The sequence below is a fragment of the Phyllostomus hastatus genome, unplaced genomic scaffold (assembly GCF_019186645.2).
Source record: "Phyllostomus hastatus isolate PE091 unplaced genomic scaffold, TTU_PhHast_1.1 phas_scaffold_385, whole genome shotgun sequence".
NCBI lineage: Eukaryota > Metazoa > Chordata > Mammalia > Chiroptera > Phyllostomidae > Phyllostomus > Phyllostomus hastatus.
In genome coordinates, this window is record NW_025334026.1 from 806806 (window position 1) to 827239 (window position 20434).

General features: G+C 47.5%; 1 protein-coding gene across 2 annotated transcripts in view; it reads right to left on the minus strand.

Moving 5' to 3' along the window:
• LITAF (lipopolysaccharide induced TNF factor) overlaps window positions 1-19961 on the minus strand; it is a 41401-nt gene extending 21440 nt beyond the window's left edge. The window contains exon 1 of one of the 2 annotated variants that reach the window (XM_045819633.1): window positions 19734-19961. The gene's annotated coding sequence lies outside the window, so the exon portion shown is untranslated. Of the gene's footprint in view, window positions 1-10308; window positions 10455-19733 lie in introns of those variants that run through there. The other variant, XM_045819632.1, reaches the window with a different exon arrangement.
• Between the last annotated feature and the right edge of the window lie 473 nt (window positions 19962-20434).

A 20434-nucleotide genomic window follows, 5' to 3' on the forward strand; every position in this document is an offset into this window, starting at 1 on the left:
AAGAGACGACACAGAAGAAATGTGAGCAGGCAGGGTATGGAAAGGGGAATGAAAAATGCCGAATGTTTAGGAGCAGACTGGCACCAAGCTCCCTCGGTTCAAATTCCAACTCTCCCAACTTAGTGAGTTGCTTCATTTCTTTGTGCCTCGGTTCCATTATCTGGAAAATGGACTGAAAAAGTATCTACACCTCAGAGGACAGCTGTACTTACAAAGTTAGTGGATGTACTCAGAATACCAGACAGTCGGGTTACTATAAACATGTTAGTTCTAATTATTTACGGGAAGCTGAGTGAAGCCGGGGGAGGAGTTCGCTTGCCCACAGTGACACAGAGATTTTACAGCGAAGAGTCGGGAAGACCCAGATACAGACCTCATCACACTGTGTGCATCCTGTTCTCTCTGATGGTGCAAATGCAGCTCCCCGCCGCTCTCCTACATCCATGGATTCACCTCCCACCACCGGCCTCCTTCCGCCCTCAGACTCAACCCATACAAGCCCACTCTGTTTCCTGTCCTCCTCCCCTGAAGCCGCCCTGCCTGGTTTCAGAAGCTGTAACCCCCACCAAGGCTAAGGTTGAGGGAGCAACCTTCAGACCATAAGCCACTAAGGAGACAAAGCTTATCTCCCTGGCAGGAGCGCTGCTTCTGCTCCTTTTACTTCATCCATAACTGGCCCCCAATGCTTGATCAGTTAGCCAATGTTGGGTAAGATTCCCCAAGGGGGAGATGACCTAAGACAGGCACAATCACGGGGAGGCCCCAGGGAAGGACTTGGGGGGCTGCAGCAAAAGAGGGTGATGGACCCTCGTCCCTCGGCTTTGACATAGCCTGAGTCCTCATTCTGTCTGTGAGAAGTCTCCTTCAGCCTTACTTTCCCTGCCTGACTTAATCCTGAAACAATGACAGAGGGTGGTGCAGCCCTGTGCTGGAAAGGGTGGGTTCCCTGGGTGACCAGGCCTGAGAAAGAATACATAAAATCCTGTGAAACCTGCTTCGCTGAGAATGCTCTCAATTAAATGGTAAGAGTCCAAACAGGAAATGAGTTTCCCAAAGTTTTGTAGCCCTTTAGCTAACAGACCCTGACTCAGAATAAGCCCTTGTAGTTCTTTGTGTGCTATCTATTGTTTGATCCTTACTGCCTGACAATGATTAATGAGCTTTACCTGTATTCCTGTGCAAACTGAATCCAATAAAAGCTTATCAAGGCAAGGGTCAGTGCGCTCTCCTCTTGAGAGAGTGGCCGTGCCCTCCCTTTTCCTCCACAGGACTTGGTAGTCCATGTGAATGTATCTCGTCTCATCCACAATGCCATGGACACTGCGGGCCGGTGCATGCGTCACTGCCAGGCTCCTCCTCTGAAAGGACTTTCTCATTTGGCCTGGCCTTGAACTTCGGTCTCCCTCAGGGGCTGCTCCTTCCCCATCAGCCCTTCTGTAACCAGGCCCCAGGGACTCAGGGGTCTGCATACAGTACTTATGGTCCCCCCATCCTCAACCCCTCACCCATCTAGCTGACCATGACCCATCCCTGGACAACTTCAGCTTCACATATAAAAAGATGCTCCCCTCTCTCTAAAGTAAGGAGGAGCTGCAGTTAAGACAACGCAGAGACAGATATGGAGGCTTAACACCATCAGTGAGAAGTCATGTGGACATCACATCCTTGCACGTCAGCAATGTGGTCTTCCTCCCACACACCTCTGACCCCAGGCTCATCGTGAGAAAACATCAGACAAAACCCAGACTGGGCAACGTTTTACAGGAGACCAGGCCAGTACTCCTCACAACTGCCAAGGTCAAAGAAAACAAAGAAAGTCTGAGAAACTGCCACAAACCGGAGTTGGAGACATGACAACTACATACAATGCAGGACCGGGGAACAGAATCCAGAAGTGAAGTCTGGAGTCCGGTTAATTGCAAGTTAGGCAGCAATGTCAGTGTCTCAGTTGTGACGCACACGCCTGGTGATGTGAATGAAGGGGGAGCCAGATGGAGAATAAGGGCCTTCTACACTAACTGCTCTGCAAATCTAAAACTACTCTAAAACAGAAGATCTGTGTTTTTAAAAATCTCACCACTGATACCAGGGCAGTGTCACCCAACATTACATCTGTCATTTTCACCCTGGCAAAGAGCAAAATGTTTGGTTGCACATGGAGATGGCCTGCTTGTAGATGTCACTCACACAGGACTGGTGGGAAGGTAAACTGAGGCTCACACAATGGAAGCATCTACCAAAATTTAACATGCACGAGTCCTCTGACCCAGCAAGTCCCCGTCTAGGAGTATGTATTAGAGATAACCCCACGCGTGGGCGAAGTGACAAGACAATGAGGACACAGAGGTATTCACTGCAATGTGGCTAGAAGCCACCTAATTGTCCATCAGCAGGAAGCCGGGTAGGTTGCTGGTGGTCGATCCACCTGAGGCGATGGTATGCAACCACCAAAACAGAACAAAGAAGCAATATGCAGAAACGCAATAATCCCCAAGACAAACCACTACATGAAAAAAGCCCAAACTAGCCCTGGCTGGCGTGGCTCAGTGGATTGAGCATGGGCTGCGAACCAAAGTGTCACAGGTTCGATTCCCAGTCAGAGTACATGCCTGGGTTGCAGGCCATGACCCCCAGCAACCACACATTCATGTTTCTCTCTCTCTCTCCTTCTCCCTCCTTTCCTTCTCTAAAAATAAATAAATAAAATCTAAAAAAAAAAAAAAGCCCAAACTGCATTTACAGCAAGCTACTGCTTGTGTATGAGAAGGACATACGTATTTCCTTATATAATATGCGTGAGATACCACCAAAAGGACACACAGGAAACCGTAGCAGTGGCTGCCTGTACGCAGGGGAGGCGAGCAGGCGGTGCAGTGGGACGGACACACTTCACGTTTACACCCTTGTTGGTCTTTTGTATGTTGAACCAGAGCAATACTACACAATCAAAATTAAATTAAGGAAAATTAAATAAATTACATATATTTATTAAGTACAGCTCAGTGAATTTAAAACTTATTGATATAGCTTAATATATATTTATAATTATATAATATTTATAATTAAATAAAATAAATTCAATTTGTTTTAAAATGGGGGGAGAAAAGGCCCCCTTTGTAAACCCTTATCTGCCTTCCCCAAACTGGCTTCCTAGACATCCTCCCTCTGGGTGAAATGACATCATCACAGCCCTCAGTCCCAGGAACTGTATCTAATGTCCATGCCCGGCACCTCGCCCTTTGGCCCTGCCCTGAGAGTGTGGAGTGATTAAGGCTTCTGATCACTTCTGTTTAGTGAGAAGACGTGCACTCTACCATTCCTGCTGTATAATTCCCAAGTTTGTACTAACCACATCCTCTTTACCAAAATAAAGTTCTTCTCTTTGCACTTTGTGCTACTGTCCATTTTTCACGCAGGAGGTGCTGCAGGCTGATGGTAGACGAGGGATTGGGGCAACGTGGACCCTCCCTCGACAGCCCTAAGGAGCCCACCTGGGGAGGTAAAGTTAACCCACAGGGGGAGGTATGGGGCAGACACAAAGGGAAAAGTGAATCCAGGTTCCCAAGCAAGTAGCGGGTCTGGAGGGCAGCCTGGCAGAGCATGCAGAAGCAAGCACACCTGTGTCCCGTGAGGAGGCCAGCAGGGCGGGTTGGGCGATGGGAACACTCACACCACCAGGAGCCTGGTCTGGATGAGGTGGGCACCAGGCTAGACCTTCTGGGAGGGACTTTACACAATGGTTGTTTCATTAACCGGTAGCTCAAGAGCAATTTCAAAACCCCCCAAAAGTACTCAACTCCTGACAAGGAGAGTTCAGATTCTAAAAATAAGCCTCAAAACCTGTAATACTGGGAGAAACCAACCACAGCAGCAGCCACCCAACACCTCCCACCATCACTTCACAAACTTCAAAGGCCCCACGGCCCACAGCCAACAGAGTCCTCCTCCCCCCAGATCATGTCTACACACAATGAAAATGCCAATCTCATAACTTCTGGTGTTGCTTCACTCTGACTGACAGCCTCTTTCAACATCCCTCCCCAGCAAGAATCTTAACCACGTTCTAAAATCAGTCCCATGTTTCCCTCTGCTTTCTTAAAATGCACAAACATAAACAAGAAAATGCTTGTGTTGGCTGTGCTATCCCAGGCTGCCCATCGTCCAGCCTGGGCAGGTGGCCATCCCCAGCCCACCTCTCCACCTGCCAATTCAAAGCCTTGGACTGGGCAGCCAGACCCCGGGGTGTAAGGATTCTAGGTGAGTAACAGTTACTGGTTTGCTTGGGTGCCTCCTACAAGTAAGGTAAACAACCTTGAGCATCTGGTTTAATGAAAACATCTGTGATACTGGGAAGTCTTATATTTGCTTTAAAAAGCAAATATTGGCTCAATTTTGGCTCTATTCCAGATGACAGCAAGTATTGTAACTGTCATGTCTTTGAAAACTATGGAAAACAATGGTGTCTCCTTTAGCAAGACTCAGGAATCAAGTGAGACAGGGTGGTAAACATTAACCTTTGCGTTGTTTTCAAGCCATCCCACTTCCCCTGACGGAGCCCACACCATCTAGTCCTCGATGACACATGCCTTCCTCATGCATCTTAATTACTTCCTGTCTGCAAGGCAGACTCTGTGTCCAAACTGGACCACATTACACTCCTCCAGGGCAAGCTCGGGCTCTGTTCTACGTTTCTCTAGATTCCCCACAGGTCTTTGGGAAAGCAGTATACACAGCCCACCTCCTTGCAGAGCTGAGATTTTGTGAGCACGTGTCTGACCTATATACCCCACAGATGATGGGCATATTTCTAGTGAGCGCCAGGTCTTTTGAAGTGTGTATTTTTTAAATGAAGAAGAAACGACAGATCTCCCTTACAGAAGAATTCCAAATAATATTGTGTAGATACCCTCCCCTCCCGGGTATGAGCTGGATTTAGTATCTTGATTTTAAAGAATAATAAATGAAAAGAGGAAGAGAGTAACTCTGCAGTGGAGAAACCCGGCAAAGCCCACCTTCACCTAGAGATGAAGGCTAATGTTATTAGCGATGTCACATGGCTATCACAGACCCCCTGAGGGGATGTGATGAAAAGGGCCCCTCATCTCTGTGGCATTCTTCCACAGACCCGTAACCCCTGTGTGATCATGAGAAAAACATCACACAAATCCAATTTGAGGCACATGCTACAAAATCCCTGCCTGGTACTTCTCAAAAGCAGTCATGAAAAACAAGGAGAAACTGAGCAACCGTAACAGACCAGAGGCGACTGGGAGACGAGGGATTAGATGCAAGGCAGTGCCCAGGGTGGGAGCGGGGCAGGAAAATGGACAGCAGCGAACAGCTGGTGAACTCCGGTAAGATCTGGTGACTGGTGAGGCACCAACGTCAGTGTCTTCGTTTGACGCACGTACCGTGGCGATGATGTAAGATGCCAGCTACAGGGGAACTGGGCGAGGGCCGCACAGAACCCCTGCATTAACTGCAACTTTCCTGCCAATCTAAAATTAAACTATAAGGTGAACTGAGGCAGGCAGGCCTCACCCAACGGCATTCAAGTTCAATTTTTTAAATATACATACTAAAAAGATTGTTTTTTTAAAAGTATTTTTAGTGTATTTTGGTGAAACATAAAAGATTAAGTGGAGGCGGGGTTTCTAATATTTCTAATTGGGGAGGTTGAAAAAGAAAGAAAGAAAAACATATCCCCAAATTTAAGTGAATGATCAAGCCTTAAATTTTAAGGAATCTCCAAAACTCCTCCTAGCTGAATGCACATTGACACTCCACAAATCTGTACCCTCTTTCTTAAAATATATACTTCAAAACTCTAAAAAAGCTGTCTTAACCACATGTGAGTAATGAACTTCTAAAAATACATCTCTGTGCTGTGTATAGAACTGTTTTCCAGATTTAGGGATCAACCAGTACACCAAAGGGCAAGGCCTTCAGAGAGGAGATAAAGTAGTGTTTTCACCACCGACTTAATCCTCCAAAATCAGTTGTTTCAGGAAGAAAAAAGGAAGATTATTCAATTCCATTCACCGCCTCCACCCTCCAGCCCCAGAAAAGAAACCAAGGAGACATCCTGGAATATGCACATAACAGAAATGACCCCAGAAGACCCCAGGAAAAAAAAAGGGATTTCTTTGGCGAAAGGGCACACATGCGGATTGTCAGGTCTCTGGAAAAAAACAGCCTTGTTTGTACACGAGGTGGAGGACCAGCTGGGAACGACCCAAAATGTCTGGTCTTTTACAGTCTCTGGAGAAAAATGTTCTTTACAATAACACGAGCATAAGTGAAACCTGATTACAAAAGCCCTAAGGAAGTCTTTGACTCATACATTTATTATATCGAATGTAGCTCAAAATTCTTCAAGGAAGGGCCACTGGCCAGCCATCTTTAAAATACAAAGACTCGGCGGTGCTGCTTGTGCTGTGATGGAGTTTAACCTGCACGTGGCTCCAGAGAACGTCCAGCATAAATGGCGCTTCTTAAACTCTAAGTTAGGAAGGAAGAAGAATTTAGACAAAAGAGGAAATCGGGGTCTCCAGTTATCTTGGGGAAGGAAGTGAGAAACTGCACCACAGTTGTTAGGCTACTGGACAGCCCCCCCACCCCCAACAAATTCAAATTCAGCACACTTCCATACAAATTCAGTACACTTCCATACAAATTCAGTACACTTCCATACAAATTCAGCACACTTCCATACAAATTCAGTACCCTTCCATACAAATTCAGCACACTTCCATACAAATTCAGCACACTTCCATAAGAATACAGAGGCTCGCAGTGAAATACCTCAGAGAAACGCTTTCAAATTCCACTTCTGAATTCAGTCTGTTTCTGCAGGGCGATATACTCCACAAGTCAGAGATAAAGTTACCACAATCTGAAAGCCAGGTTCAAACGTGGCACAAGTACAAATTACTGTGAATTGTGGAGTGGAAAATGCTCCAACTGGGGAATTGGGCCTCTCCCCCAAAATCAGAGAGGGCAATTTCCCTGCAGATTCCTGGGGAAACCACATCCCCAGTTTCCACGTGAATGAGGGTTTTTGAAGAAATGGTGCAATGAGAACATTAATGGGATGGCGTCAGGAGACAACACTGTGTGTCCCCTGATTGCAGCTTCATAAAAAAAACAGGCACCATGACAACAGATGAAACCGCTGAATTTAAAAAAAAAAAAAAATGCTAACTGTTCATTCACACAGTAAGATTATGCCTCCTTTTCTTCTTTATCTTCCACATTTTCTGTAATAGTTATTTTTATATAACATTAAAAAGTATCGATGCACCATCTACAAATAACCTCCCTGGACTCAAAGTTCAGGTAAGTCAATGCTAAGCTCTTAAATTTTCCCCAGGAACACTGTCAATTCTACAGCTCCATGAGCTAAACGGCTTAAATTCTCCACCACTCTGTTCTCTGAAGTTAACAATACCATTAAAGAAAGTGATAGAGGAGAAAGTGCCTCAGGCTTTCAGGATCATGGTGAATTAATTTCTGCCTACTAGGAGGAGGCAGGGAATCACTAGACACCTTTGATTCTGTCCATGCCTTAAACTTATGAATATTCCCAGTTCTTCCACTGAAATAAATAAGTTGAAGGGACAGCTTCATTAGCTACTGAAGTGTTATCACAGCTGCCCAGAGTGCCAAGGCAGATTCAAACACGATGAAATTTTGAGGACTCGGGCAAGTACCACTTTAAGCTCAAATAACAACTTTACGTAAGTAAACACCAATCAAGTCCAGAACAGGCCACGGGTGGCCAAAGGAGCAGCAAAGACATCACAAACACATCTGTGCTAAAGAAAGACGTAGTTAAGGAGGTCTATTTGCCCAATGAGATTGATTACCTCGCCCACAGGGCTATTTTCACGGCAGCAAAAGCAAAACCAGAAGACAAGTCGCAGTACCAAGGCTCCAGGATTACCTCATGTGGACCTCCTTTTTTCCACTGTCACCACTGCTTTGGGGAGATTCACCTTGGGTGGAAGAATTTTAAGTCCTGATAGGCACCAGCCTATTCTCAGAATGGCCTTACCTACACCTCTGGTCAGCAGGGACAGTCAACGGCTGCAGTGCATGCACTGTTTATGTCCTTGAAAATTAACTTAAGCTAGAAATACCTCTGGCTCCCCTTCTCAGCAGTCCCCCTTTCCCTGTCCTCAACCCTGGGAATGTCTGTGCCTCCTCCAAAGCTTTGCTGAGACTCTTCTGCAAACGGTGGAATGCTGCCCACCATGTCCACATTGTCACTCTGCCAAATGTGCCCAGGCCTCAGGTTGGCTACTAAACTTTCCTTCGTTAACCTGGCCCATGCTCATAGCAACCTCCCTTTCATTCCTCCCAACCCCCTGCCGGACCTTGGTGAGTGACTGCTCTTTCCTCTGTGTGTGTGTTTCCACTTTCTACCCACTGTGTCAACCCCTCAGGACCAGGAGCCATTTCTTCTGTGTCCTTTCCAGGGTGAGGGTATAGCACTTAATTTCCCCACAGCCAGCCTATAAAAGGGACTGAAGGAACAGAGGGAAACTTACTCACCAAAGAGAGTGAATTACTTCAGTCTAGTATTTTAGAGACTTAACAAATTGATCCTCCATCTTAGATCAATCGCCATGTCACTTAATCCACAGAAACCTTACAAGGATACTTTTTCAAATGTGAATAAAAGCATCTATTATTAATGCCTTAAAGTAACAGGAAAGAGGGAAGATGGCCATCTCCCATAGTTTCTCCCATAGGAGAAACACTCTCCTAAGTGTTTCTTAGAGTCTGGTACACATTAGATCCCAAAGCAAGGGCTGGCTGAGAGGAAAGCCGAGTGCAACATGGGTGTTATTCTAGGGGCGGTAGAGCCAGATTCAGATCCAACAACGATAAAAACCAAACACAGTGGGAGAATCCCAGATACTGGCTCTCTTTACAGGGATCCAGGTTAGCCCTATTTTAAAAGAGCCACCCAAGATGGCTCACTTTCCTAAGTGAGGCACATATTCATGCAAATCATGAGTTTTCCTTAAAAGCCGCCCCCCCCCCCCCCAGAACTACAGGGCCAATCTTCCTTCCAGGCAGCCCCTGAACCAGCACCAAGGCTAGAGGAGGCATTTATTCCCCAAGGGAAGACTGGTAGGAGAGTCTAACCTGATGAGTTACACAGGAAGGGCCTGTAACTTCCAGAAACTGGATTTCCCAATAATCAAAAAATAGTCCAACAGTGAATGACATCAGCCCACTATCCCAAAGCACAAAAGCGACCAGAAAACTAGCCAAGGTCCAACTGGCCTGATCCCTGGATATTGAGCTTCCAGGACTCACCATTTTCCCCAACACCTCCCCTCCCTAATCTGATCAGTAGCTCCCGGCATTAACATCCAACCCAATGCCCAGATCCACGCTCACCTGGAAAGCTGAGGGGAGGGCACCTGCCAGCTTGACAGGAGGGGCAATGTCCACCTCTGCCAGAGGTTCCCCGGCCTGTGACACCGGCCCCCAACCGACACCCGCAGCGGACAGGGTCTGGGTAGACTCCTGTGCTCATCGGGTGCCAATCTTACCCCGGGAGATGGGACCTAGCCGGGCCAAGACCCCCTTCGAGTTGTGTCCCGATTTTCACCTCCCGGTGCTCTCCCCCAGGCCCTGAGGTATCCATATAGGCGCCCACCGAGGGTGGTCCTGAATTCTGCGTGGATCTCCTGGGCCAGAGGGATGCTCTGGACCCGACAAGCCGAATTTTGGGACCTGGGTCCGGAAATTCGTTTTTCGTTGTTTGCTTTGGTTTTGTTTCTGAATTCCCGGGTGATGGTTCTGGAAAACCCAACTTTTAGATCGCAGTCACCACAGGGAATCGCAACGTTCCGAAAAGCCTCGCGACGTCCTTTCCCCGAAGGGGACAACGTGGACCCGCAGGAGCGGCCTTCCAGGTTGGGGCCAGGAGACCCCATCGCGCGCGACCCGCGGACCACCGGCTCGCTCAGGGGCGCAGGATCGGAAATCAGTCTGTCCTACATCCTAGACAAGCGCTGAGAGGCTGGAAACCGGCCCGCACCGGTCCCTCGAGAAAGTTCTCGGTCGGACCCCTGCGCTCTCCACCCCGGGTCGAACTCCGGGACCGGCCAGGGTTATCGACCGCCACCACCCGCGCGATGCCCGGGTCTCCCGGCCTCAGCTGCTCCCAAGCCCCGGGCAGGTGCCCCCGCCGCAGGGACCCGGCTCGCGGCCCAGGACACCCCTCAGGTTCCACCCCCGCCGCCGCGCCCCCCACTAGTGCCCTGGCTGCCTCCACGCGGCACTCACCGCTGCTTGCGCCACCACTGAGCCGGTAGGTCTGAGCGCGGCAGCGCTGGAGGGCGGGACCGCTGCGGGGATGGGAGCGGGGGCGGGGGGCTGCACCCACCGGGGCGGAGCGTGAGGCCCGGGCTTCCGGCTTCTCCCCGCCTCCGCCTCCTCGGGCAGCTGAGGCTCGCGTCTGGGCGCTCACGGGGCCACCACCTCGGGCCCACGCCATCCCGTCCGGCCCGGCCTGTAACCCCGAGAGAGACCACCTACCCTTCCGACTCTGCCTTTCCCCTCCACTTCTTTGGTTTCCCACTGACCAGATTACACCCCGGCCTTAGTCATTCCTGAAACCCTCAGTTTCAGCCCTGGCTCCTTGTGCTGACCTCGGAGCATTCTCCCCCCACCCACTTCTCCATCCAGGTTTCTCCCCTTTCGGATTCTGCTGCTGCGTCTCTGTCCCTGCCTCCTGTCCCTCCTGAATTTGGCCCCTGCCCCCCACTCCGTCCTGACTCCCCTAGATCCCCGCTCTCTGGCATTCCTTCGCTCTCTGGCATTCCTTCGGGAGTGCTGGAGGAACTGGATGTCCAAGGACACAAGAATGAAGTTGGAGCCCTATCTCACACCATATACAAAATTTAACGAAACAGAAAAACTGTAAAACTCTTAGAAGAAAACAAAAGTGTAAATCTTCATGACCTTGGATTAGGTCATGGTTTCTTAAATATGACACCAAAAGCACAAGCAACAGAAGAAAAAAATAGTTAAACTGATCTTTATCAAAATTAAAAACCTTTGTACATCTAGGGACACCATCAAGAATGTCCCACACAAAGGGAGACAACCAACAAAAAGGGAGAAAATATTTGTAACTAATATATTTGATTACAATCAAATAGAATGCTCAATTCATATTTTATAAAGAACTCTTACAACTCAACAACAAAAACACAAGCAACCCAATTTTTTAAATGGGCATTGAGATGACCAAAATATTCTGGAAAAGAGCCCTGGCTGGTATGGCTCAATGGATTGAGCACCAGACTGCAAAGCAAAGGATCATTGGTTTGATTCCCAGTCAGGGCACATGCTTGGGTTGCAGGCCAGGTCCCTGGTGGGGAAGACACGCAAGAGGCAACCACACATTGATGTGTCTCTCCTTCTCTTTCTCCCTCCTTTCCCCTCTTTGTAAAAATTAAGTAATTTTTTAAAAACAAAAAGAAAAAATGTTCTGGAAAACTATGGAGACAATAATAAGAGCAGTGGTTGCCAGACACTGGGGAGGGAGGGCAGGGAATCAGAGACAGATGAATGGGCAGAAACAAGAGGAATTTTAGGACAGTGAAAATACTGTTGGGTACTTGTCATTACACGTTTGTCCAAACCCATGTAATGTACAATACCAAGACTGAACTCTACGGTGCACTGTAGACTTGGTGGGACGGTGATGTGCCAACGTCAATGTGGGGTCCTCAGCTGTACCATGTGCACCACTCCGGTGGGGGTGTTGGCAATGGGGGAGGCTGTGGGGTGGCGGAGGGGGTGTGGGAAATTTCTGTACCTTCCTCTTACATTTTCTGTGAACCTGAAACTTTCTTTTTAATTGTCTTTTTTAGAAAAAAAGTTCTGGAGATAGTGGGGTAGTTTCACAACATGGTAAAAGCACTTAATGCCACAGAAATGTACACTTAAAAATAGTTAAAATGGTAAATGTTATGTTGTATATATTTTTACCACAGAACAATAAAATTGAGTTAAAGTAAAAACGGGCCAAGGATTTGAACAGACATTTCTGCAAAGAAATTACACAAATGGCCAACAAGCACATGAAAAAGATGCTTACCATCGTTAGTCACCAGGAAAGTACAAATGAAAACTATAATGATGTAAACCCTCATACCCACTATGGTGGTCATAAAAACTTTTTAAATAGAAATAGCAAGTGTTGGGAAGGATGTGAAGAAATTGAAAACCTCATGCATTGCTGGTGGAAATATAAAATGGAGTGGTTACTGTTTCACCCTTAGGCACATACACAAAAGAACTGAGAACAGGTATTTGAACAAAAATTTGTACAGGAATATACACATCAGAATTGTTCATAATAGTCAAAAGGTGGAAATAACCCTAATGTCCATCAACTGATTAATGGATACATGAAATGTGGTATATCCATAAGATGAAATATTATTTGATCATAAAAAGGAAGTACTGATACATATTATGACATGGGTCAACCCTAAACATTCCAATCTGTGAAAGACACCAGACATAAAAGGTCACATGTCATGTGATTCCACCTACATGAAGTCTGGAGAATAGGCAACCCCATAGACACAGAAAGCATTAAGTGGTTGCCAGGGGCTAGAAGGGATGAAAAGTGACTACTAATGAGTATGGGCTTTCTTTTGGGGGGTGTTAACAATGTTCTGGAAGTTGATAGTGGTGGTTGCACAATATTGTGAATGTAGAATGGTAGAGTTTAAAGTGGTTAAAATGTTAATTTGTGTATTATGTGAATTTTACTCAGTTTTAAAAAAACTAAGGCGAGCATCTCATGTATGCCCTGTTAAGACACAGAAGGAGGGGGTGCCACACAGATCTACATGATGTCTGTGACTATTTTCTCTTCCCACTGCAGACTTTGCATCTGTGTTCCAACCTGAAAGGGCTCAGAATGAGATCTGGGAAGCAGACACACATGCGCCAATACCACTGGAATAACAGGGACCAGACAGAAAGGGAGAGATTTCCTCTGCATGAGACTTGCTCATTCTGTGTACTTAAAAAATGACAGCAGCTAGGGAAGAAAAATAGACTGCTTTAAAAAATACAGAATATGATACATTTTTGTTACAAAGAAAAACATACACACACACACTTGGAAAAACATCTTCACACTTTTTCAAGGATAAAGAACCTATCAAAGGTCGTTGCTGAGTGATGAAAATTAGAAATCTTTTCCTCCTTTAGCAACTCTCCATTTTCAAAAACAAACACAAATTGCTTTCAAAAAACTAATTTTCAAAAAAAAAACTCAGTTGCCAGAAATAGCCTCCACTGACTGGTGTGTGTTATTCATAACAATGAATTCTGGTAACTCATGTTTCCATAACACCTTTTCCATTTCCAAAACACTTTCCCACACACATCACACAGTTCATCCTCACAAAAGCCCTGTGCAGCAGAGATTCTGCCTGCTGAGTTATACAGGTGGGGAAACTGAGGCTGGGGGGGCGAGTGATTTGCCCAAGGTTGCACCCCCGCCTGGTGCCTGATCCCAGCTCACTGTCCTTGCTGGGCCTGGGGCTCTGTATGGTCAGGGGCAGAGAAAGGCCTTGGTGGAGTTGCCAGATGTAGCAAATAGAAACACATGTGCCCAGTTAAATTTGAATTTTAGATAAATAGCAAGTGATTGTTTAGTATAAGCACGTCCCAAATTTTACGGACCTGCAATATATACCCAATATTGCACAGGACATACTGAAACTTAAAAAAATCACTCATTGTTTGTTTAAAATTTATATTTAACGGGGTGTTCTCTATTCTATCTGGGAATGTCAACTGTCTGGTCTGCTTCTCACCAGGGCAGGAGGCCCAAATCAGTCCCTGGTCTCTGTGGTCTAAGGCACTGACAGCCTGTGCCCAAGTGGAGGCCCAGGTAAGCTTCCTGGGGCCCATAATGACCTGGTCAGCCTTTGCCCTGGAGGTGTGGGAGACGGACCTGGAACTCATGACACCTCCGTCTTCACCAGGCCCACTGAGTAGCAGGTGAGGCCTTTTCTGGCCTGCTCAGAGAGCGGACACGGTTACCTGCTTTGGGTGCACTATAACCAACAGGGAAAATGTGACCTCAGGATGAGACGCCTGACCTCCTTAACAGCAGCACCCAGATGTCACATTGCATGCCTCTGCTGCTACTAAACAATTCACACACCAGCCACAGCAGTCAGCAAGGGGCGCAGGATGAACACCTGTACAGACTGATGATGATGACGATGACAGCAATGACAGTGATGGGAAACACTAACTGGGTCCCCAGCTGAGTGCCAAACCCTGAGTAAAGTGCTTTTATATTCACTATCTCATTTTCATCCCCCCAAAAAGCCTGCTGTCCTGTAGATGAGGAAACTGAGGTCACACAGCAAGAGGGGGACTGAAGACACATTCGTACCAGGTCTGGCTGACTCCTATGGCACTCAGACAGTCTCTCCATTCCCTCAGCTGCTCTGTCCTGTGTGCCAGGACTGTTCCAGGGGTGAGGACCAGGGTACTGAAATAAAGGGCAAGGTCCTGACTCCCCTGGAGTTCATGTTCAGATTGGGAGCATGGAAGATAGATAAGAAATCAATAATAAGTGAGTGCCCTGTGACTGCGCAATCATTGCTGGCTCCTTCTCATAGCCCCTGAGAAATACACAGCTTTGTAGCACAGAAAAGCTTCATTCTCTGAGATCCATTCCACAGCCCGGGGTGAGGAGGGGCCATAGTGGGGGTGGAGCACGCATCCCAGAATCCTATTTATTTTACAAGCAATCCCATGGTGCACTAGTCTGCCAACAATTCCATGATGAAAGTATTATCGCTTCATTTCACAGATGTAGCAACTGAGGCCCAGAGAGGTTAAGCAGGTTGCCAAAGGTCACATAGCTAGTAATGGTAGCAGTGGCATGTGAGCCCAGGCTGCCTGGCTCCAAGCCTGTGTTTAGTCACCATGCCATGGAGAGCTTCTTGGAGGAGCTTGGAGCCTTCTAGATCACCCAGACCTGTGTCTTTCAGGCTATTGGACCTTAGATCATTTCCCTTCAATGAAGTCTCTACAGAGCCCCAACCCACAAAACAGAAATAAGCAGTTCTGTGTGAGTTGAAGCAAACTCCAGTCTGAAAGGAAATGGTCTGCCAGCTATCCCAGTCCAGCCCAGGTCTCCACCCACACAGACTCGTCCCCTCATTCAGGACACCCACGGAGGCCCTCTGTCACTTGCACCATTGTCTCTCTAGGAGCCCTGGACACGGGTGCCACCTTCTCATCCAGCTTTCAAAGGGACTTCCTCATCTGGGGTTTTCTCCCAGGCACACCATTGCTGGGCTGTTTCTCTGTTTCCTGGAATTTGAACCTGAACACCAGTGTTTGTCCAACAGTTCTAGGTTGCCTGGCACCAGCTGCTGACCTTGATTCAAGGTGGGTTTCTCTTCTAGCCAAAAGGCCAAGTGCAGGCCAGGGGCAAGCCTGGGGAAGCCTGGGATTGCACAATGTCCAGAGGGCCTAACCAACCAGGGCTTGGGGGTGGGGGGTGGGCATTCAGTCCCCTTTGGTTTGAGGAAATGCTCAGAGCACTGGTGATGACTTTGCGTTTGGCACGAGGCCTAGAACAGAGTAACCTTCCTGGTGGCAGGATCTTGGCCAAGCCCTCCTGCCAGACTCCCTGTTTCTCAGTTGTCCTGCCACCAGTATAGCCATGACAGTGAGGTGAACTGCTGAAGGGAGGCAGCATGGCACCATGCGGGGCACATGGTAATGCTTCAGTCATTCACAGCTATTGTTGTATTGTTTATAAGCTCCCCTTCCACCAGAAACAAAACCACAAGGCCTGTGAATGTGCCCCATGTGTTTCTAGAATCAGAGTTTTCATCTGTTAGCAGCAGCCACAGTATCCTGATAAGAAAATGGTCCCACCCAAGCAAATGTACTCAGGACAGAAACCACCAACCACCCCCAGCCTGAGCTCCTGACTCAGTTTCCTCACTGTCTAGAGAGGCACCAGGACCTTCCCTAAGGCCTCCAGAGCCCTATATGACCTAAGCCAGATTTCTTCTCTGCCTTCACCTCCAAACACCCTTGACTTTGCTCACTCTGCTTTAGCCATGCAGGCCTCCCTCTGTTTCAGCACAGTCCTGCCTTAAGGCCTTTGCTCTGGCTGTTCCGCTGACTGGACCACTGGCACCTCGGGTATCCTCGTGGTTTGCTCCCTTCTGTAAGGCTTTGCTTAAATGTCGCCTTCTCACCCAGGCCCACACTGACCACCCTACCTGAAATTACAGCCCCTCCCCAACTCTCTTGACACCTCTCCTGTTCTTCCGTACCACTTGCCACCTACTGATTAACGACATTACATTTATTATCCCACGTCTGTCTCCCCAGCTAGACTGTCAGCTCTGGGAGGACAGGGATCATTGTGTGTTGCTCCCGGTGTCTCCCACAGGCCCAGCACTGGCCTGGAAAATGAATAAGGAAAAGGCGGTGTGGAGGGAAGGGGGAGACCCCTGACACCCTCCATACGCTTTGCTCCCCCTTTCCGCATCCTGCTCCCACACAGGTAGCCCCGAGGCCCCTGCCTGGGAGCATCATCAGGGGTCTTTGTTACCTTGCAAATTTACACACAAACAAGGGGTAAATTATGCTGCTTCCCCTTCCACCTACCCCCTTTCTGAGATGAGGTTGTCTCCCCCTTGGCCACCTCCCTGACCCCCTCCCCCAGTGCACCTTCTTGGGGTACCTAAATGAGACACTGAAATGTGGAAAAACCTCTATGGGAAAACTGCTGGGGAAGGGACCCTAATATTGGTTCTCTGCTTGGCTAGACACAGTTAGGACTAAATACTCATTACTAGAGCTCCTGCCTTCTGAACCACAAATATTCTTTCTAAAACCATAATTTTTAAATTATTTTATCTATTTACTTTTAAAGAAGGGGGAAGGAGGGAGAGAAACATCAATGTGTGAAAGAAACATCAACTGGTTGCCTCTCATATGCCCCCAACTGGGGGCCTGGCCTGCAACCCAGGCATGTTCCCGGACTGGGCATTGAACTGGTGAACTGTTGGTTCACAGGCTGGCACTCAGTCCACTGAGCCACACCAGCCAGGGTTAAAACCATAGTAAAAAAAATTATAATTGTTTACTACATGCCAAATGCAATAATATCATTCTTAATAATGACAATAGTAATAATAAATGCATAGCCAGGCATTAATCTAGCATGATATTAACTCACTTAATCCTCACAAGAACCCTATGAGGCAGACACTACAACTCTCCTTATTTTATAGATAAAGAAAATGAGACACAGAGAAGTTAAGTATCTTGCCCAAGTTCACACATCTAGTTAGTGTGAAGTCAGGATCGAAATCCAAATAGGCTCTTTCTAAAGTCTATGTGCTTACCCATTGTTCTACCCTTTTTTGGCTAAGAATTATAATCCCTGTTTTATAAATGATGATGAGACCAAAACCTAAGGTTTTTCCATAAGATTTTATAAGTGTCAGCGGCAGGATTTGCACTTAAGGACTGAAACTAAAGGGCCCTTTCTAGCTACTTCACTGCAGCTGTGGGTCCCATTGTGATTTGTGCGCATGCGCACACGGAGCCAGCGCTTACCACTTGGGTACATACTGGCCCCTGAACAGCACAAAAGCCCTGAGGCCTCTGAACGGAAAGACCAGCGATGTGGAAAAGCTTTGGAATTAGGGTTCAGGAGGGTCCCCTCCTCTGATGCACTCGAGTGTGACGGAAGAGGAAGCAGGGGAGAGGAAAGGAGAAGTGAACTGGGGACCAGCTCATTTCTAAATGAGGTATTTCCCAGCACCGTGAGCAGGTTGCACAAAGAAGTCCTGTGTGATCACTGTATGAGTGAAGGGTTCCCTGCAGGGGAGCAAAGGGTCCTTCACCACCCCCAGAAGCGCACATCCACGATTCCCTTCCTGGGTCATTCCCAGCAGCAATCAAGATATTTGAGGGGCTCACTTCACTGCTCGGATGTCCTAGGACCAGTGCATGGATGGCAGATTCCCTAGAACCTTCCTGATGACAGCCCAAAGTGGGGAAAACACAAATAACTATTAAGAAGAAGCTGACAAATACGTAGTGAAATACCACTCAGCAAGTTCCTCTGTTGCTTAAGGAGGAAGAAATAGCCCCACATGTCCACTTATGGAAAACAGGCTGTGAAATCCTCAAGGGCAAAGAGATTAAGAAGTACAAATTGCCAGTTACAAAAACAGTCAGGGGATGTTAAACACAGCATAGGAAATAGAGTCGACAATATTGTGATAATTATGCATGGTGTTAGGAAAGGTACTAGCCTTATCGGGGTGATCCCTTTCGTAAGTCATACAAATGTCTGATCACTGTGTTGTACACCAGAAACTAATATAATACTGTATGTCACCTGGAATTGAAAAATAACTTTTTTAAAGCAGCAGCAGGGAGCAGTCAACGTTGTGTGTTCATGTCTACAGCGGCGGTTTCACCGACGGTCACACCAAGCTGCGGGACAGGAGGCCATCTGACTGGGCTCCGGCCAGCCACTTTCGTTATGGGATGGGATGGGATGGAACAAAGCAGAAGAGAACAGAATAGACAACTCCAGAGAATGATCCTTATCATAAGGATATTGCATAAAACTTCTGTTTCAGTAATATGCCAGTATCTGCATCCTGGCTTACAATGCAAAATCTATTTCTTTTCACTGTGTTTTGGAGCTAAAAAATGAAGTTTGAAAACCCTTGATATGGAAAATACCTAAAAGAAAGAAAGGCCCTGAACAGTTGGGGGGAGGCCTCCCTCTGAAGAAAAGGGAGCAAGAGCTTTATTTTATACAATTTGGTACTATTTGGGCTTTTTCTTTTAAACAACGAACATGTATTGCTTTTGCAATAAAATAAAGACCTTTTTAAACCATTTAGAAAAAATAAACACCCCTGCCTCAGGCTCCAGGAGAGAGGCTGTGCTGTGTGAGCTGTCAACAAGTTTTTGATGTGAAAAAGACCAAATCCTTGCCCTGAGGGGCTCTGCCTCCCAGGGGGCTTCCAGGGCCTCCCTGGTCTGTTTCCGAGTCCTTCCCATCCCCTCCAGAACGTCACAGGAGCATCCAGAAAGGAAATGTGCCTTAGGATGTCAGTCTTCGTTTTTGAAAATGGAACAGACACCCTGGATTTTAGTGTTGGATCTGCGGCAGAGCCCTGGGGATGCGGCTGTCAGCTGGGAAGTGGGGCTGGGACACCCACCTCCACCGCCCCCCCCCCCACCGCCTCACCACACGCAGGTTGTTTTTCCTACCACTCAGAGAAATGTGACAACATCACAGACCATTAGGAAAGCCGATGGACACCCCAGCCCAGCCAGGCCATGTCCACATATCAGTGTTGTGTTTTCAGCATAGCATTACGTCTTATTTTCCATGTTGATAAAGAATTCTCAGAATTGCCCTGACCAGTGTGGCTCAGTGGGTCAGCAAAGCAAAGAGTCATGGGTTTGATCTCTGGTCAGGGCATGTGCCTGGGTTGTGGGTTCAGTTCCCTGGTGGGACTTGTGCACAAGGCAACCAATCAATGTTTCTCCCTCCCTTCCCATCTCTCTAAAAATAAATAAATAATTTTAAAAATTCTCATAAGTTTTCTTTATAAAAACTTACTTAAGGCTCCACCAAGCAGTTACAACATACATACCTGTCGCTCACGATGATCTCAAACGTGGGCTGCAGTGGATAATGCTGGGCGCCAGTCCTTTCTTTTCTTTATTTAGGATTAGTTCCTTCGGGCAAATCCCCAGAAGTGTGACTGCTGGAAAGGAAAGTGAAGACCTTTCCAGGCCCCTGAAGCGCTGCCAAAACTGCTTTTGGAAAGGGCAGGGACCCAAGCCTTTTTAAAGAACTGCCAGCTGGAGTGATTAAGTCACCACCACCTCTGTCACAGGATGGGGAACCGTCTGCGACCCCGGAGCCCCACCCACGTGAGAAAGCTGGAGGATGCAGGAAAGAGAGACTTCCGCTGCTCCTCCAGGCACCAACCAGGGCTTGTGACACAGCAGTACGGCTTTGGCCAAAGGGCTCTGCGGGCAGTGAGGGCACCCTTCCTCTCCTTTCGCTTCCGAAGGCTGGAAGCCGGGCCCTCGAAGCCAGGGCTGGGAAGATGGCATTTCCCTTGAATTACACAACGCAGACTTCATCGGTAGTCTGTGGCGGTGAAGAATGTGGATGTGGTGCAGCGCTGCGTGTCTGAGTCCATTCTGGCTGCTCTAATGGAATATGACAGACTACGACTTACAAACAATAGAAATTTATTTCTCACAGTTCTGGAGGCTGAGAAGTCCAAGATCAAGGCCCAGCCGATTCGGTGTCTGGTGAGCACCCACTTGCTGCTCCCTAGAG